General features: G+C 38.3%; 1 pseudogene across 1 annotated transcript; it reads right to left on the bottom strand.

The window, feature by feature from the left end:
- Positions 1–4,070: 4,070 nt before the first annotated feature.
- Positions 4,071–4,605, bottom strand: LOC100516261 (large ribosomal subunit protein eL33 pseudogene; annotated as a pseudogene). Its single transcript, XR_014843534.1, has one exon. The product of XR_014843534.1 is annotated as a large ribosomal subunit protein eL33 pseudogene (transcript).
- Between the last annotated feature and the right edge of the window lie 8,484 nt (positions 4,606–13,089).

Genomic DNA, 13,089 nt, shown 5'->3' with positions numbered 1-13,089 from the left:
CACAGCCACAGCAACACCAGATCTGAGCTACAACCTACACTACAGCTCACGGCAACGCCGGATCCTTAACCCTCTGAGCAAGGCTAGGGATCGAACCCACAACCTCATGGTTCCTACTTGGATTCGTTAACCACTGAGCCATGACTGGAATTCCCCGGAGACTGAACTTAATTAAGAAAATGCATTTTAAAGGTAACGTGGTATACAACTTGAATTTGGTTCTCTATCTAAGAGGACAACGTTGTCTGAAAATAGTGAACTGATTTTGGCAATGGATTGTCAGTTTCTTTGTGTCCAAGTGATCTGTATTTACCAGTGAGATCTTTTATCATCACTTGGGTTAGGTGAATAGGTATTGTTTCACAGGACCTGTGATTCTATTTGACAGTGTTTCAAAACTTCTTGCTATTTTTGATAAACTTCCCAAAGATCAAAATTCTAAACAAAGCTCATTTCACCTCTAGCTAATCTGAGGTTTTCCAAAGGGTCCCTGAAACACTTCAAAATAATTGCTTTCTCTCCATCTCAGAAAGAGAGGACTATTAAATTATTTAGGCTTATTTCATATGTTAAATTCATGGGAGGCATTATCAAATAAGTGGTGATAAAACTTATTAGATAATTTCCTGTGTGTGAATATTATTAATATACACATTCTAGAAAATATTTTGTTTACATAATTGTTATAATTATAAAATTTCATAATTTTAATAATTAAGTTGTATGTCCCAGTACTAACCAAGTTTTCCAGTTGCATTATAATCAGTTCTTTAATCTTGACTTTTTGAGTCTTTTGTCATTTATAGACAGTTATCATTGCACTGTTTTGAATCTTCAAGATTCCTAGAAAGTACTTTTAGACAAGTGCAGGTTTTTGATAATTTTTAGATCATACCACTAAACTGGGTAAGAAAGAATTCTAATGAAAAACCTGATAGCTTCATAAAACTGTTTACAAAAGATCAGTATCAAGGATTAGTAATAGGACTGAGTGAACTAAGCATAAAAATTGTGGTTTTTGCCTGAAATAGTACTGATTGTCAATTTCTGTTCTCCAGATATAAGGAAGCCTTTAAATTACATCTATGTTAAGTAGAATTAAAACATTTTCTTTTCTCTCCACTTGATCTGTCCAGAATCTGGAAACTCTTAGATTCCCAGCAGCTTTCTCAGGCATATACAGAATCTCAAGATATTTTGGCGACTTCAGGAAGGGAGGAATTCACCCAAATCCCCCACCTAAATCTATGCACATCACAGGTAGACTCTATGATACCCTTTTGGCATGGCTTTCCTGGCCTTGAGGTTTTTATCAACCTGAGATTATTTATGAAAAGCACAAGGAGTTCCCGTGGTGGCTCAGTAAGTATGAGCCCGACTGGTATCCATGGGGATTCAGTTTGGGCCCCTGGCCTCACTCAGTGGGTTAAGGATCCGGCGTTGCTGGGAGCTGTGGTGTAGGTCACAGATGCAGCTCGGATTTGGCATTGCTGTCTCTGTGGCATAGGCTGGCAGCTGTAGCTCTGATTAGACCCTTATTATCCTGGGAACATCAGCAGGCTCGGCCCTAAAAAAAAAAGACAAAGGGAAAAAAAAAGTTTCAGCACAGCCAATTTAAGAGTCTATGTGGTTAATTAACCAGGCTTATTTTGCAAACAAACAAAAGGCTTAATCTGGCTATATTTGGTAGACAAGAGGGTAATTTTAGAAAGAAAGATTTTTTCAGTGAATATTCTAGTTTTGTTAATTGAGGGCTAATTCAACCCCTAGCCTGGGAACTTCCATGCTGCCGTGGGTGCAACATTTAAAAAAAAAAGTACACTCTGTTTGTTTCAAACCTAAAAATCACATGTGCCAAGACCTGTAACCAGATTATGCCTATTGGAAAAGACATCAGACAAAGGACTCTCTTCCGCCACATTGAAAGGGACCATATCAGTCCTCTCCTGATGAGCTGCAACTCCAGTTTTTGACACGTAACTTTGACTATGATCAGCACTAGCAAACAGAGATGACTGCATCTGAAGTAGCAACCCAGATGCCAAGCAGGCCTGTATACTGATTACTTTGATAATTGCTCACTTTTTTTGGCTTATGAACCCAACGTATTTCTTGTGGCTCAATCGTGCAAGTTTCAAAAATCAATCCACTTGCTGGGCTTGTGGCCAGTTACTCAGTTACTCCCAGGTTGCCTGGGTGGATTTTCCAAGTCTCTATTGGGATGGGCATTAGAAATTCTACTTTTTTAATTTCTTAAAAAATTTATTTTGGAGTATAGTTGCTTTACAATGCTGTGTTAGTACAGCAAAGTGATTCAGCTATATATATACACACACATATCCGTTCTTTTTCAGAGTCCTTTTCCATATAGGTTATTACAGAATATAGAGTAAGTTCCTTGTGCTATACAGTAGGTCATTGTTGGTTATTTATATATGGTAATGTGTCTATGTTAATCCCAAACTCCTGATTTTTCCCTCCTTCTCCCCTCCCCCACCATGTTTCCCCTTTCATGAAGTTTGCCAGTCTGCTTCAGTTTTGTAAATAAATTCATTTGTATCATTTAAAAAAATTGGATTCCACATATAAGTGATATACTTGTCTGACTACTTCACTTTCATTGTTAGTGTACAGAAATGCAAGAGATTCCTCTGTATTTTATTTTGTATCCTGCAACTTTACTGAATTCATTGATAAGCTCTAGTAGTTTACTGATAACTTCTTTAGAATTTTCTGTGTCTAACATAGGTCATCTACAAAACAGTAACAGTTTTACCTCTACACTTCCAATGTGCGTTCTTCTCCTTCTTTGATGACCATGTCTAAATGTCCAAAACTAGGCTGAATAAAAGTGGCAAGAGTGGACATCTTGGTCTTGTCCATGACCTTAGAGAAAATGCTTTCAGCTTTTCATCATTGAGAATGATGTTAGGTGTGTGTTTGTCATATATGGCCTTTATTATGTTAAGGTAATTTCCCTCTATGCCCACTTTCTGGAGAGTTTTTTATTATAAATGGGTGTTGAATTATGTCAAAAGCTTTTTCTGCATCTACTGAGATGATCATATGGTTTTTATTCAGTTTTAGTGTGGTGTATCACACTGACTGATTCGCATCCTTGAGATAAATCATATTTGATCAGGGTATATGATTCTTTTAATGTATTGCTGGATTTGGTTTGAAAGTATGTTGTTGAGGATTTTGCATTTATATTCATCAGTGACATTGGCCTGTAATTTTTTTTGTGGTATTTTTGATTTTGGTATCAGAGTCATGATGGCCTCACAGAATGAGCTTGAGAATGATCCTTCCTCTGCAACTTTTTGGCAGAGTTTCAAAAGGATAGGCATTAACTCTTTTCTAAATGTTTGATATAATTAAACTGTGAAGACACCTGGTCCTGCACTTTTGTTTGTTGGAATTTTTAAATCACAGTTACAATTTCAGTACTTATGATTGGTCTGTTCATATTTTCTACTTCTTCCTGGTTCAGTCTTAAAAGGTCATACCTAAGAATTTATATGTTTCTTCTAGGTTGTCAATTTTGTTGGCTTGTAGTTGCTTATAGTAGTCTCTTATGATCCTTTGTATTCTTACAGAGTCAGTTGTAATTTCTTTTCTTTTTTCTTTTTTTTTTTTGTATTTTTAGGGCCACATCCATGGCATAGGGAGGTTCCCAGGCTAGGGGTCGAATCAGAGCTGTAGCCACCAGACTACACCACAGTCACAGCAACACCGGATCCTTAACCCACTGAGCAAGGCCAGGGATCGAACCTGCATCCTTAAGGATGCTAGTCAGATTGTTTCCACTGAGCTACTATAGGAACTCCCCTCCTTCTTCATTTCTGATTTTATTGATTAGAACATGCTCCCCTTTTTTTTCTTGATGAGTCTGGCTATGGGTTTATCAATTTTATCTTTTCAAAGAACCAGTTTTCAGTTTTACTGATCTTTTCCACTGTTGTCTTCATCTCTATTTCATTTATTTTTTAGCTCTGATCTTTCCTTCTATTATCTTTGGGTTTTGTTTTTCTTTCTTTAGTTACTTTAGGTGTGATGTTACATTTTTTATTTGAGATTTTTGTTTGTTTCCTGATGTGAGATTGTATTGCTATAAACTTCCTGAGTCTTAGCACTATTTTTATTTTTTATTTTTTAATGAGAACAAATCCACCTTTATTTATTTACTTTTCAATAAGTTTAAATCCTTGAAGGGTACAGCATCACATGGATCCTATGTCCAATGGCCTTGGCAGGAAGGTTGCTTTGGAATGTGGCACGAACCATGCCACTGTTGTCATTAGCATGAGTCACCTTTCCCCAGAAAATTCTGGTTTTCTTAGATTTTCTGCCAGGATTCACTGTGTTACTCTTTGCTTTGTACATATAAGCACATCTCTTGCCTAGATAAAATTCAGTTTCATCTCGGGCATAGACATCATCAATTTTAAGAAGAGCTGTGTTCTCCCTCTGGTTCTGGAGACCCTGCTTAAACCCAGCAAAAATGGCCTTGTACCACAACCCTCCCAATATAATTTGTTGTTTTAGAAGTCCTGTTCCCAGCAGGCCTCCACAGGCTCCAAGATGGCTGAAAGAGTTAACACTTTATTTATTGTCTTTTAAAGGCCACACCCATGGCATATGGAGGTTCCCAGGCTAAGGGTCGAATCAGAGCTATAGCTGCCGGCCTACACCACAGTCACAGCAATGCCAGATCTGAGCCATATCTGTGCCACATCTGTGGCCTACACCACAGCCCACAGCAATGTGGGATCATTAACCCACTGAACGAGGTCAGGGATCAAACCTGCATCCTTATGGATGCTAGTCAGATTCATTCCCACTGAGTCACAACAGGAACTCCAATACTTTATTTAAAAAATATTTTTTTACCATGGTTGATTTACAATATTCTGTCAATTTCTGCTGTAAGCCAGTGACACAGCCATACATTTATATACATTCTTTTTTCACATTATCCTCCATCAGGTTCCATCACAAGTGATTAGACATGGTTCCCTGTGCTATACAACAGGGTCTCATTGCTTATCCATTCCAAATGTAATAGTTTGCATCTACTAACCCCAAAATCCCAGTCCATCCACTCCTTCCCCCTCCCCTTTGGCAACCACAAGTCTGTTCTCCATGTCCAAGAATTTCTTTTTTTTAGAAAGGTGTCATTTGCGTCATATATTAGATTCTAGATATGTGATATTTGTCTTTCTCTTTCAGACTTACTTCACTTAGTATGAGAGTCTCTAGTTCTATCCATGTTGCTGCAAATGGCGTTATTTTGTTCTTCTTCATGGCTGAGTAGTATTCCATTCTGTATATGTATATCTTCTTAATCCATTCATCTGTTGTTGGACATTTAGGTTGTCTCCATATCTTGGTTATTGTAAATAATGTTGCAGTGAACTTAAGGGTGCATTTGTCTTTTTCAAAGTTTTGTGCAGATTTATGCCCAAGAGTGGGATTGCTGGATCATATGGTAGTTCTATTTAGTTTTCGGAGTTACCTCTATATTGTTTTCCATAGTGGTTGTACCACTCCTAATACTATAGGTTTTTTTTTTTTTTTTTTTTTTTTTTCCTTTTTAAGTCAGCACCCATGGCATATGAAGGTTCCCAGGCTACTGGTGGCCAATCCTGTAGGTTTTTGATTATCATGTTTTCATTGTCACTTATCTCTAGATAAACACTCCATGTGCACTTAATGTGTATTCTGCTTCCTTCAGATGGATTGTCCTATAAGTATCAATTAAGTCCACCTGTTCTAATGTGGCGTTTAAGGCTTGTTTTTTTGGTCTGATTTGTCCACTGTAAATGGGGTGTTAAAGCCTCTCATTTCTTCTGTTACTGTCGATTTCTCTGTTTATGGCTGTTAGCGTTGCCTTATATATTGAAGTGCTCCTATAGTGGGTGCATATATGTTTATAATTTTTTTGTATCTTCATCTTGGATTGACTCCTTGATCATTTCAGAGTTGTTTTCTTCAAAGAGCATTTCTGAGGGCCAGCCACATAAGGTTTGTGTTCAAATTGTAGTGAAACAGTATGCTCGTTTTATGTGAGAATGGATTGTTAAAGTTTGGAAAGATTTACTTAGTAGAGGTCTTCTTTCTGGAGAAAAAGTAAGATATTGGAGGTAGAGAAAATAAACTGATTTAATAACGCCCTTACTCAGAAACATTTTGTGACTGTTTTCTGCCAAGTAAAGTGTGAATGTCAGTGTGCCTGCCGCTCAGGTGTGGTTCAGTTTGTACCGTCTTCCCACCTACCCCTGTAACTTTTGATTTTTTTGCTTTCTGTGTGTGTGGGGGGGCGGGGGTTATTACTCAAATGAATTTATCACATTCATTTGAGTAATAATGATCATAACAATCCAATTTCACAGGATTTCCATCCATAACCCAAGCACATCCCCCCAGCCTCCAAACTGCCTCCTTTGGAGACCATAAGTTTTTCAATGTCTGTGAGTCAGCATCTCTTCTGCAAAGAAGTTCATTGTGTCCTTTTTTCAGATTCCACATGTCAGTGAAAGCATTTGATGTTGGTGTCTCACTGTATGGCTGACTTCACTGAGCATGATAATTTCTAGGTCCATCCATGTTGCTAAAAATGCTGGTATTTTGTTCTTTTTAATGGCTGAGTAATATTCCATTGTGTATATGTACCACATCTTCTTGATCCACTCCTCTGTCAATGGACGTTTAGGTTGTTTCCATGTCTTGCCTATTGCAAATAGTGCTGCAATGACCATCAGAGTACATGTGTCTTTGCGAGTTGTGGTTTTCTCCGGATAGATGCCCAGAAGTGGGGTTGCTGGATCAAATGGGAGTTCTATTTTCAGTTTTCTGAGGCATCTCCATACTGTTTTCCACTGAGGTTGCACCAATTGACAATCCCACCAACAGTGTACTAGGGTTCCTTTTTCCCCACACCCTCTCCAGCACTTATTGTTTGTACACTTTTTGATGATGGCCATTCTGGCTGGTATAAGATGGTAACTCAGAGTGGTTTTGATTTGCATTTCTCTGATGAGTGATGTTGAACATCTTTTCATGTGTTTTTTGGCCATCTGTATGTCTTCTTTGGAGAACTGTCTGTTTAGATCTTCTGCCCATCCCATTTTTTTAAATGGGGTTGTTGGCTGTTTTGGTATAGAGCTGCAGAAGGTGTTTATAAATGTTGGAGATGAATCCCTTGTCAGTCGATTCACTTGCAAAGATTTTCTCCCATTCTGTGGGTTGTCTTTTTGTGTTGTTTAGGGTTTCCTTTGCTGTGCAGAAACTTTTAAGTTCGATTAGGTCCCATTTGTTTAGTTTTGTTTTTATTGTCAGTACTCTAAGAGGTGGATCTGAGAAGATGTTGCTGTCGTTTATGTCAGAGAGTGTTTGGCCTATGTTTTCCTCTAAGCGTTTTATAGTGTCTGGTCTTCTATCTAGATCTTTAATCCATCTCGAGTTTATTTTTGTGTCTGGTGTTAGGGAGTGTTCTAATTCCATTCTTTTCCATGTGGCTGTCCAGTTTTCCCAGCACCACTCATTGAACAAGCTGTCTTTTATCCATTGTATATTCTTGCCTCCTCTGTCACAGACGAGTTGGCTGTATGTGTGTGTGTTGAATTCTGGGCTTTCTATCCTGTTCCACTGATCTGTATTTCTGTCTTTGTGCTGGTACTACACGGTTTTGATGACTGTTGCTTTGTAGTATATCCTCAAGTCCAGGAGCCTGATTCCTCCAGCTCCGTTTTCCTTTTTCAGGATGTCTTTGGCTATTCTGGGTCTTTTGTGCTTCCCAACACACTTTAAAATATTTTGTTTGAGTTCTGTGAAAAATGTCCTTGGTAATTTGATAGGGATTGCATTGAATCTGTAGATTGCCTTGGATAGTATAGTCATTTTGATCATATTAACCCTTCCAATCCAAGAGCATGGTATGTCTTTCCATCTATTGGTGTCATCTTTGATTTCTTTCATCAGTGGCTTATAGTTTTCAGAGTACAGGCCTTTTGTCTCTTTAGGTAGGTGTACTCCTAGGTATTTTATTCTTTTGGATGCGATGGTAAACGGGATCGCTTCCCTGATTTCTCTTTCTGATCTTTCATTTTTGGTGTATAGAAATGGCATCGATTTCTGTGTATTAATTTTGCATGCTGTGATTTCGCCAAATTTGTGGATGAGCTCTAGCAGTTTTCTGGTGGAGACTTTAGGTTCTCTAGGTTTAGTATCATGTCATCTTGCAAATAGGGATAGTTTTACTTCTTCCTTTCCAATGTGGATTCCTTTTATTTCTTTTACTTCTCCGATTGCCATGGCTAGGACTTCCAAAACTATGCTGAAGAGTAGTGGAGAGAGTGGACATCCTTGTCTTGTTCCTGATCTCAGTGGGAATTCTTTTAGCTTTTCACCATTGAGAATGAATGTTAGCTGTGGGTTTGTCATATATGGTCTTTATTATGTTGAGGTAGGTTCCTGCTATGCTCACTTTCTGAAGGGTTTTTATCAGAAATGGGTGTTGGATTTGGACAAAGGCTTTTTCTGCGTCTATTGAGAGGATCATGTGGTTTTTAGTCTTCAGCTTGTTAATGGGGTGTATCACACAGATGGATTTGTGGATACTGAAGAACAATTGCATTCCTGGGATAAATCCCACTTGATCATGAGGTACAATCCTTTTAATGTATTGTTGGATGTGGTTTGCTAGTATTTTGTTGAGGATTTTTGCATCGATGTTCATCAGTGAAATTGGCCTGTAGTTTTCCTTTTTCGTGGTATCGTTGTCTGGTTTTGGTATCAGGGTGATGGTGGCCTCATAGAATGATTTTGGGGGTATCCCTTCCTCTGCAATTTTTTGAAATAGTTTCAGAAGGATAGTTGTTAGCACGTCTCCAAATGTTTGATAGAATTTGCCTGTGAAGCCATCTGGTCCTGGACTTTTGTTTGTTGGAAGGTTTTTAATCACAGTTTTGATTTTAGTTCTTGTGATTGGTCCATTCATCTTTTCTATTTCATCTTGGTTTAGTCTTGAAAGATTGTACTTTTCTAAGAATTTGTCCATTTCTTCTGGTTTTCCAGTTTATTGGCGTTTAGTTGCATATAGTAGTCTCTTATGATCCTTTGCATTTCTGTGATGTCCGTTGTTACTTCTCCTTTTTCATTCCTAATTTTATTGATTTGAGTCCTCTCTCTTGTTTTTTTGAGAAGTTTGGCTAAGGGTTTATCAATTTTGTTGATCTTTTCAAAGAACCACCTTTTTGTTTCATTGATCTTTTCTATGGTTTTCTTTGTTTCTATTTCATTGATTTCTGCTCTGATCTTTATGATTTCTTTCCTTCTACTAACTTTTTTGTCTTGTCTGTTCTCTCTCGAGCTGCTTTAGATGTAAATTTAGCTTGTTCATTTGAGCTTGTTCTTATTTCCTGAGGTGGGCTTGTATTGCTATAAACTTTCCTCTTAGAACGGCTTTTGCTGCATCCCATACGTTTTGGAGTGTTGTATCTTTGTTGTCATTTGCTTCTAGGTATTTTTTAATTTCCTCTTTGATTTCTTCAGTGATCCACTGGTTGTTTAGAAGCATGTTGTTTAGTCTCCACATGTTTGTGTTTTTTGCAGTTTTTTTCCTGTTGTTGCTGTCCAGTCATATAGCGTTGTGGTTGGAAAAGATGCTTGCTATGATTTCAGTTTTCTTAAAGTTACCGAGATTGGATCTGTAGCCCAGGACGTGATCAATCTTAGAGAATGTTCCGTGTGCACTTGAGAAGAATGCGTATTCTGTTGCTTTTGGTTGGAATGTCCTCTGAATATCTATTAAGTCCATCTGGTTAAATGCTTCATTCAGGGCCTGTGTTTTCTTATTGATTTTCTGTCTGGATGATCGTCCATTGCTGTAAGTGGGGTGTTAAAGTCCCCCACTATGATTGTGTTATTGTCGATTTGTCGTTTTAAGATTGTTAGCAGTTGCCTTATATATTGTGGTGAACCTGTGTTGGGTGTGTAGATATTTAAAATTGTTATATCTTCTTCTTGGATTGATCCTTTGATCATTATGTAATGACCTTCTTTGTCCCTTAAAATAGTCTTCATTTTAAAGTCTATTTTGTCTGTTATGAGTATTGCTACCCAGCTTTCTTTTGATCCCCGTTTGCATGAAATATTTTCTTCCATCCTCTCACTTTCAATTTGTATGTGTCCCTAGAAGTGAAGTGGGTCTCTTGAAGACAGCATATATATGGGTCTCGTTTTTGTATCCATTCAGCCAGTCTGTCTTGGTTGGGGCGTTTAGTCCATTAACATTTAAGGTAATTATTGATATGTATGTTCTTATTGCCATTTTGTTACTTGCTTTGGATTTGTTTTTGTTGCTCTCTTTTCTTCCCTTCTTCTCCTGTTCTCTCCTCTTGTGTTTTGATTACTATCTTTGGTGTTGTATTTGAGTTGATTTTTCTTTGTGTATCAGTTGTAGATTTTTGGTTTGCAGTTATTCTGAAGTTTTGATATGAGAGTCTGTATGTATATGAGATTGTTTTAAGTTGTTGGTCTCTTAATTGCAAGTGCATCTCCAGTGTCCTGCATTTGTACACACCTCTTCTCTTGATTTCTGGTTTTGGTGGTATAATTGTGCATGGATGATTTCATATCTTTACTGTATATATACCTCTATTGGAGGAGAGCCTTGTCATTTGCGGCATTTTTGTTTCCTGTTGCTGTCTTGTCTTTTCCGCCTAGAGAAATTCCTTTAGTATTTGTTGTAAGGCTGGTTCAGTGGTGCTGAGTTCTCTCAGCTTTGGCTTATCTGTGAAGGTTTTGATTTCTCCTTCAAATCTGAATGAGAACCTTGCTGGGTAAAATAATCTTGGTTGGAGGTTTTTTCCTTTCATCACGTTAAGTATATCATGCCACTCCCTTCTGGCCCGCAGAGTTTCTGCTGAAAAATCTGCTGATAACCTTATTGGGGTTCATTTGTGTGTATGTTGGTACGTTTAACATTGTCCCAGAGTTCTCTGAGACTCTCTTCATTTCTTTTCAATCTTTTTCTCTTTTCTGCTCCACATTCATAATTTCTACTAATCTGTCCTCCACCTCGCTTATTCGTTCTTCTGCCTCCTGTATTCTGCTGTTAGCTGCTTCTAGTGAATTTTTTATTTTAGTTATTGTATTTTGCATCCCTTGTTTAAGTTTTCTATCTTGTATCTCTTTGCTCAGTGTTTCCTGTAAGTTATCCACCTTTGCCTCCAGTTTATTTCCAATGTCTTGCTTCATCTTCAGCATCCACAGTCTAAAGTCTTTATCCTGGAGGCTGAGAATCTCCTCATCACTTAGCTGATTTTCTGGGGTTTTTTTTCTTTCTCTCTCATCTGAGTTATAGTTCTCTGTCTTTTCATTTTTGTAGGTTTTTGGTGTGGTCTCCTTTTTGCAGACAGTAGAGTTGTAGCCTCGCTTACTTCTGGTGTCTGCCCCCCTTGTGGCTGAAGTCGGTATGGGGGGCTTGCTGTGGGCTTCCTGATGGGAGGGGCTGATGCCTGCCTGCTGGTAGGTGGAGCTGATTCTAATCCCTCTGGGGGGTGGGGTTTTGTCTCTGGCTGGGATTAGAGGCAGCTGTGTGCCTGGGGCGTCTTTAGGCAACCTGTTTACTGAAGGGTGAGGCTGTGATGCCACCTGGATCGTTGTTTGCCCTGGGGCTTCTCGGCACTGACTGGTGGGGCCAGTTTTTCCCAAAATGGCCACCTCCAGAGAAGGGCACACTTCTGAATATTCTGAGACCTTTGCTTCCAATGACCTTCCTTCACAACAGCCACATTCACCCCTGTTTTCCCAGTATGTCCTCTAAGAACTGGAGTCAGGTTTGACCCAGATTCCTATGGAGACGTTGCTTTGCCCTGGGATCCAGTGCAGGTGAAAGTCTGTGTGCCATCTTCCTAATACACTTATTTTTAAGGGAATTACCAATAAGTATGTCCTTATAGCCATCATATTGTTTTGGATTTGTTTTTGAAGGTCTTTAGAAATTTTTTTGAAAGAAATTCTAGCATCATGCAAGCTAATGTTTACTTCCTGAGACCCTCTAAGATGGCAATCATGCTTGTTTGGACCTGGATAAAATGTTCCTTTTCATTAGATGTTGAATATTTGATGGATTAGTAGAACAAGTAAATGAACTTGACTCTCCCCAGGTAGATTAGGAAAACAAATACTTGGTTTCCTTTGGCTTCAAGGACCTCTACGGGTAGCCTTGGAGATAAAAAGCCCCTGTCAACCTGAGGATGCTGGTTTCTATCAGTCTGCCAATGATATATGATCATTTGGCCACAACATTTGTTAAATCATAACCCATGAAATATCAGATTTCTGTTCTGAATAATTCTCTTCCGAGATTAGGGGAAATACTAGGAAAATGGTTGGGTTTAGAAAGATTTTGGCTTAAATCTTTATTATAAACTTTGTTGCTCCTACTACCAATTTAAATTAGTTGGTGGAATTTGTAAGGTGATAGTTTTTTGCCTTTCACACTCTATCACCCAAGATCATTATCTAAATGACTGGAAACAATAGATCACATATGCAGTTGTCTATAAAATAATGGACATATATATATAATGCACACGTGAGAAAAACACATGAGAAAAACTGGCTTAAGTCTTATGGGACAACCTAGAATTGAATGTCAGTCCTTGCCAAACATCCTGCTAGTACAACTCCCCGAAAAGGAGAGAGCTGGGTTATTGAGACTTGGCAGCAAGGGACATGATGGACCCCAGGGCAGGCAAGTAGTCTCATTGGTTCCAAAGGATGAAGCATTTGATCACCTCATGCTTTCTTTTGAAAGATTAAAAATCAATGGGGAAATTATGACATAGAGGTCACATTTTATGGCAAGACAAAAATTTAAACTTTCCTATTCCCATTGGCCTCCTCTCTATCCCCCCATACTGTGCATTATGTTTCTCATTATCCATTGACCAAACCTCCCCCACTGCAAAAATACCTTCTCAACCATAAAGAGCAACATTCTCCTAACATCATTAAGACAAATTCTTAGCACATTAATTCCTTCATGATCTTTTAGTGGGCCATATGATATCTGGATTG

Source organism: Sus scrofa, chromosome 4, assembly GCF_054392235.1.
Source record: "Sus scrofa isolate SSC_HxYL_T2T_F1_AM1 chromosome 4, Sscrofa_HxYL_maternal_Yorkshire_Landrace_v2.0, whole genome shotgun sequence".
Taxonomy (NCBI): Eukaryota; Metazoa; Chordata; class Mammalia; order Artiodactyla; family Suidae; genus Sus; species Sus scrofa.
This window is presented reverse-complemented; position numbering and strand designations above follow the sequence as displayed.